Below are 6690 nucleotides of genomic sequence, written 5' to 3'. Positions count from 1 at the left end.
GGGGGGCGCTAAGTATCCGGTGGTGGTCAGATCCTGAACCTGGAGCCTGGCAGGCCTGGTTCCCTTCCGGACTCCTCTCTGAGCTTCCGCTTCCTTACCTGTGAAGGGATGATGAGTCCCTACTGCACAGGGTTTGGGATAAGCCTTGTTTGACTTTGGCTATGAGCAGTTCTGGAAAGCCCGCTCATGTACTCATTTGTTCACCGTGCCAGGGTGCAAGAGTTTAGCCAAGTGTACAGTTCATTTTTATTTTATTTTTAAAATCCTCACCCGAGGATATTTTTCCATTGTTTTTTAGATAGAGTGGAAGAGAGAGGGAAAGACAGAAAGAAATATTGATGTGAGAGAAACACATCAATTGGTTGCCTCCTGCACGGGCCCTGACCAGGGCCCGGACCGGGGAGGAGCCTGCAACTGAGGCATGTGCCCTTGACCGGAATCGAACCCAGCACCCTTCGGTCTGCAGGCCGACACTCTATCCACTGAGCCAAACCAGCTAGGGCCCAAGTGTATAATTTAGAGGGAACAGAGATCATAAGAGAACCCTCACTTTGGACACCAACTGCAAGTTCAGAGGTTTCCAAAACCACCCTTACATTGTGTTAGTCACTAGAAGAACTCATGGAGCTCACTGAAAGCTATTGTACCCACAGTTAACCGTTTATTACAGGGAAAGAACAGATTAAAGTCAGTCAAGGGAAGATGTACACAGTGGCGCCTGGAGAGGCATTAGAGGCTGCGCCTTCATTGTCCTCTCTCTGTGAAGTCAGGATGCATTCATTTCCTTGCAGCCGTCAGCAGTGACCCGCATGGAGCACCACCAACAAGGGCAGCTCACCTGAGCCTCAGTGTTCAGAGTTTTGATTGGGCCTCCATTAGGTAGGCATGATTGATGGATCAATGATTGGTTGATTTCAGTCTCTAGTTCAACTGATACCATGTGACCCAACCCCCCCTCCCCCAAGTCATGTGGTGGTTCTTTCTGGTGTGGCCACCCCTCGCCCTAAATCACATTGTTCCTACCTGGATTCCTTGCCAGGAGCTGAGGGCAAAGGTCAGACCTCTCTATGGCAAGGTTAAATTTGTTCCCCCCCCCCCCCAGCTTTATTGATATATAATTGATGCACAATGTGTAAAGTTCAGGTTTACAATCTGTTGATGTGACACATTTATAAATTGCAAAATGACTACTACCATAGTTTAGCTACCATCTCCATCGCATCACATGCTTACCTTTTTTGTGTGTGGAGAGAACATTTAACATCTCTCTTAGCAACATTCAAGTATATGACACAATATTATTAGCTATAATCACTATGTTGTACATTAGATTTTCAACCTTGTTAACCGTTTTGTTTTGTTAATCCTTACCCGAGGACATTTTTCCATTGATTTTTAGAGAGAGTGGAAGGGAGAGGGAGAGACAGAGAAAAACATTGAAGTGAGAGAGACACATCCATTGGTTGCCTCCTGCACATACCCCGACCCGGGCTGGGCCGGAGAACCTGCATCCAAGACGTGCCCCTGACCAAAATCAAACCCAGGACCCTTCAGCCCGCAGGCTGACGCTCTATCCACTGAGCCAAAACTGCTAGGGCTCAACCTTATTTATCTTATAACTGGAAGTTTGTACCCTTTGACCAATATGTCCCCATTCCCCCCATCTCCAGCTGCTGGTAACTGTTAACTACTTCACTGTGTACAAGGTCAGCCTGGAGGAGAGATGTGACTTCTACATGTTGGAAGATCCAGGGAAGCCGCCTTACCTCTGCCCTCAGGGGCCTGGGGCTGGCAGGCTGAGAACCTAGGGTAACCAGAGGTAACGTTGATCAAAGATTCCTTATGTGCCAGCACTGGCTCAGCCTTTCCCATGCATTCTCGATCTAACCCTCCCACCTTTCCACAAGGAAAAATACTCATGGCTTCATTTTACAGAGAGAACACCAAAGCAAGGAGAGGTTGGTAGCTCACCTAAGGCCCACAAGTAGCAAGGAGCTGAGCCTAGGATTTGGGCACAGGTCTGGGTGACACCTAAGTCCACACTCCCTGCTATCCTGCCTCCTATAGTTAAAAGCATGGGTTTGGGTTCAAATATAATGGGTTCAATTCTGGGCTCAGCCACTTATGGGCGGTGTGACCTTGGCGTGGTCAGGGATCCTTGCTGAGTCTCAATTTCCTTATTGACCACAGTTAGGATGTCCCCGAAGTGCCCTATCTCTCCTGTTAGGCTCCTGACTCTGTTGAGGTTTTGTACCTGACTCCCCGACAGGACGCGGAATTCCTGGAGGGGAGGACTCGTGCCTATGTGTTCATCCACCTCCCACCTGCCTACACTGCCCGGCACAGAGCAGGCGTCTGTAAATGTTTGCCGTTACTGAAGTACATGGAACATGCTGCCGAAAGACCAGCGGCCAGTCCTGTGGAGCAGGCGGAGGGCGGGTGCCCAGTGTGGGAGGATCCCTCGTGTAAAACCCTCCCTGGGAGCCTGGCTACATCGAGTAGAAAACATGGACCTTACCCCTAGAGGCCTGGCTGTGTTTTAGACCAATGCCTGGCCTTGCAGTGTGACGTTGAACAGGGGACATAATTCCTCTGGCCTTGCTTTTCCCATTAGGAAAATAAGACTGTTGAACTGTTCAAGCCCACTTTTCCATCTTAGCCGAATGGCCCTGGGAGCTCTGGTGCTGGTCCACACAGAGGAAGTGTCTGATTATTGCCGGGGTTCTTGTTCCAGCATTAAGAAGGGTTCAGCAATCTGGAGAAGGCAGTGCGTAGATTAAATAAGAGTCCAGAGGCGAAGCATAATTTTGAAAGGCATTTGGGGGTCAGAGGAGCTTAGCTTAAAGGAAACTAAGATCTAAGTTCTAAGTTCTTAGGTCTACATATTGTTTTTGTGATTAATCACTATGCTTTAATTATGTTCAATTTGTAACAATGAAAATACATCCTGCATATCAGATATTTACATTATGATTCATAACAGTAGCAACGTTACAGTTATGAAGTAGCAACGAAAATAATTTTATGGTTGGGGGTCACCACAACATGAGGAACTGTATTAAAGGGTCGCGGCATTAGGAAGGTTGAGAACCACTGGTCTAAGGTCTCCTCTCAGGACCCCATGCTTTTTATTAACACGATTTGTCCTGAGGCGAGGCAGAGATATACGCTTCAAAGGGTATACACAAGCATTGTCAGAATGGAAGAATTAGCCTACGGCTGTTCAGGTGTTTGGCCAGTAGGAGGCAATAACATGCAGATTAAGATGTCCTGAGCTGTCTGGCAGCCAAGCAATCATCCCTTTTCAGGTTTGGGGGAATGCCTTCAGCCATTCCCAGATTCAGCCCTGCTATCATGCTGGAATTGGTTTCCAGCATCTGATGGTCTTTTTGGTAATAACTCCTTCTCTCTGATCTTGATGGCCTATTAATCCCCCATTTCCCCCATCACGTGTGTGCACATGTGATCCACAAACACAAATGCAGAGACATGCAAATATGTACATAGCACATACATATGTGTGGGCACGTGTGCATACAAACATACACATGCGTGCACATGGTGATGAATATGATGGACTGCCACTCAATATCCATTCACCCCTCCTCTCTGGGCCTGCCAGCAGGCTAGAAAGCTGAAACTATATTTCCCAGACTCCCTTTCAGTTAGAGCTAGAGTTTTGGGAGTGACTTAGGTTCAGCCAATACGTGACCTTTGGAAGGTGTGAGTTTCTGCAGATAAATATTGTCTTCAGGCCTTTGTTTTTTCCTGTGGCCATTTCCAGAGTGTGAGCACCAGGTCCAGAAGGGTAAGAGGCGGGGCTGGCAGTGCGTCTGCTGGCGGTGCCCCTGGGTTGTGGCAGGTGTGGCTCTGCAGTGGCCGGCAGCAGGGCCTCCTGGCTCCTGGTGGCTCCCCCAAGGGCAGCGAGGGTTTCCAGCCGGGGCAGCTCCCTCGGTAGCACTCTTCTGTGGTGTGATTTTGGGAGTTGTTCCTGAAAGCTCAACCCTAAATTTGTTTCTTTCTCATCTCCGGATTATTTATAACACATACCACTCTGTAACACATTCCTTCCTGTTTAAACCAGCTGGAGTCTGTTTTCTGTTCTCTGCACCTAAATCCTTCAGGTTTTAGCTCAGTGTCCTGAGGTCGGAAGGGGCTTGGAGTGTTTGAGGGAAAGCAGACGGGACAGCCTGAGAAAGGGGGAGAGGTGGAAGACATAGGCTGGGTCACACCTTGTATTGTGCGAAAATTAATAAAGGGAAACTTCGCTGAAATGGAGACCGGAGGCCAGAAGGGGGAGCTCTCACACAGTACCACTTCATGTCAATTGCAGGAAGAATTGTCACTTACACTCTACAATAGAATAGTTAGTAACAAAAAACGATCAATTATAGACCACGACAGGAAAAGATGTGCATTGCATCTCCTACAAGAACTTGACTGCCCCAGCAACTCAACCAATGAGAAACCACTACTTCCCTGAACTCTCAAGTTTTCTCCAATGGATTTTCTTCAAGAATAACCCCTACCCCGGTCTTTTTTTTCTCCATAAATTAACTTTCTTCTCCTTTGTTTATTGGACTTACCTATGGCTTTTGCTATTGCTTGCTTGTCCTGAATTGCAGTTCTGTGTTGTTCCCAAATAAACCCATTTTTGTTGGTAAAATAACTGTTTTACTTTATTTTTAAAAACAGAGGCCACGCTAAAGAATTGAATTTTATTCTAAGCACAGTGAGAAGCCATTGGAGGCCCTTATGCAGGGACATGATGGGATTGATGTATGTCTTAAGAAACCAGTATGATGCAGGGGTGGGGGAAGGTCAGGGTGGCAGCAGAGAGACCATTTGGGAGGTGACCGTAGTGAACCAGGCAGGAGATGGCAGGCTAGTGTGATAACCGTGGAAATGGTGTGATGTGTGAAAGGTTCGGAGTGGGTCGGGGTCGAGCACCTATGACCTGAGGCCATAATGTATCAAAAGAACTTTTATTTCAAGCACCTGGGTGCAGGTGGGCTGAGTCCGAAAAAAGGAGTCAGCGTCGGGGGAGGCAGGCTTTTATTAGCTTTTGCTGGCTGCAGGCAGTTCTGCTGATGTACAGAGCTTGACTGGCGGGTCCTACCGTCTTTGGTTCCTCCAGGCGCCAGAAGTCTAGTGGTTATCTAGGCTATGCTGAGCTCAAGGCTGCACGCTTTCTGTGAGATGTCTGCTAAGCACAATACGTTTCCTCTGCCCTGTTTTATTCTCTTTAACCCTTTCAATGTGAATAAAGCTGGGAAATATTTTGTAGGTAAAACTAATAGAAATTGCTGCTGGGTGAGACGTGGGGGTGTGGATAAAAGGGCAAATGCTGATGTCATGTATCACAATGCAGAAGACTTGAGCTGGCTTCAGAGAAGAGAGGCAATCAAATTTTCTATTTGGGATTGGAGCTAGACTGGATTCAGGCATAAGTGTAGGAGATTATGGGACAGTCCAGGTAGAGACAATGGTGACCTGAACTAGCGTGGTGGTGGAGAAGAGGGTGGTTGGAAATATTTAGGAGATGAAATCAACAGGGCTTGGTGATGGATTGGAAATGGGTGAGAGTGGACTGGTGAGAGGGGGGTGTCAAAAATTTTCCAAAAGTCTGTGGTTTGTGAAAGGGTTAAATGATAGTGTCATTCACTGAGGTAAGCTAAGAGAGACCCAGACTTGTAGGGGATGATCCAGAGTTTGTTTGGGGATATACTGACATAATGTATATAAGGTACCTAAAACACTGAGCTCTGCTGGGGGTGGGCTAGAAGGGGTCAATGGGGAAGAAAGGGGGACCTATGTAATACTTTCAACAGTAAAGATTACCCCCCACCCCCAAAGTATCAGTTTGAGTCCCTGCTTTCAATTTTTCTATTTCTTGGCCAGTTTGAATTTGGGGATTATATGCGCTCCATGCAGATCTATGGTTCCCAAGTAGATCGATGCAAAATGACTCCAAATAATTCACGTGTTACTATCAAACAAATTGTTTTAAAATCACACGTTTTGTATTGTGAGAATTGTAATACAAAGTTCTTCAGAAAATGTTTTACCTTGGAACACTAGAGCTGGCAGGTCCACACCAAAAACTGAAATAAGATGAGAGGACTCTTGCCCGGCTGGCGTGGCTCAGTGGTTGAGCGTTTGATTCCTGTCAGGGCATATGCTCAGGTTATAGGCTTGATCCCCAGTAGGGGGCATGCAGGAGGCGGCTGATCAGTGATTCTCTGTCATCATTGATGTTCCTATTTCTCCCTCTCCCTTCCTCTCTGAAATCAATAAAAATTTATTTGAGAAAAAGAGAGGACTCTTCAGTGAAAGCACCAAGGGCAGAGGTTATGAGAGAAGACTAATGCCCTGAATAAGGAGAGGAGGAGGGTCCTAGGACTCTTTAAAATTGTATTTTTTCTGAAATCCAAACAGTATAAAAAGTGATACGTTATAGAAAGAGTTTCACATAGACTTTCAAGGTAAAATTTTATGTTGTATTATATTAATTATAATTATACTAGAGGCCCGGTGCACAAAAATTTGTGCACTCGGGTGTGGGGGGTCCCCTCAGCCTGGCCTGCGCCCATTTGCAGTCCAGGACCCCTTAGGGGATGTCCACCTGTCGACTTAGGCCCACTCTCTGGGGGATCAGGCCTAAGCTTGCAGTCAGACATCCTTCTGGCA

The 6690-nt window shown here is 46.9% G+C and overlaps 1 long non-coding RNA gene across 1 annotated transcript in view; it reads left to right on the top strand.

Moving 5' to 3' along the window:
• Positions 1 to 4669, top strand: part of LOC106727625 — a 5592-nt gene extending 923 nt beyond the window's left edge. Inside the window, exons 2-3 of the long non-coding RNA XR_001363850.1 lie at positions 671 to 879; positions 4334 to 4669. This is a non-coding gene — a long non-coding RNA (uncharacterized LOC106727625). The remainder of the gene's footprint in view (positions 1 to 670; positions 880 to 4333) is intronic.
• The last annotated feature ends 2021 nt before the right edge of the window (positions 4670 to 6690 follow it).

This window comes from Myotis brandtii, unplaced genomic scaffold (genome assembly GCF_000412655.1).
Source record: "Myotis brandtii unplaced genomic scaffold, ASM41265v1 scaffold456, whole genome shotgun sequence".
NCBI classification, from domain to species: Eukaryota; Metazoa; Chordata; class Mammalia; order Chiroptera; family Vespertilionidae; genus Myotis; species Myotis brandtii.
This window is presented reverse-complemented; position numbering and strand designations above follow the sequence as displayed.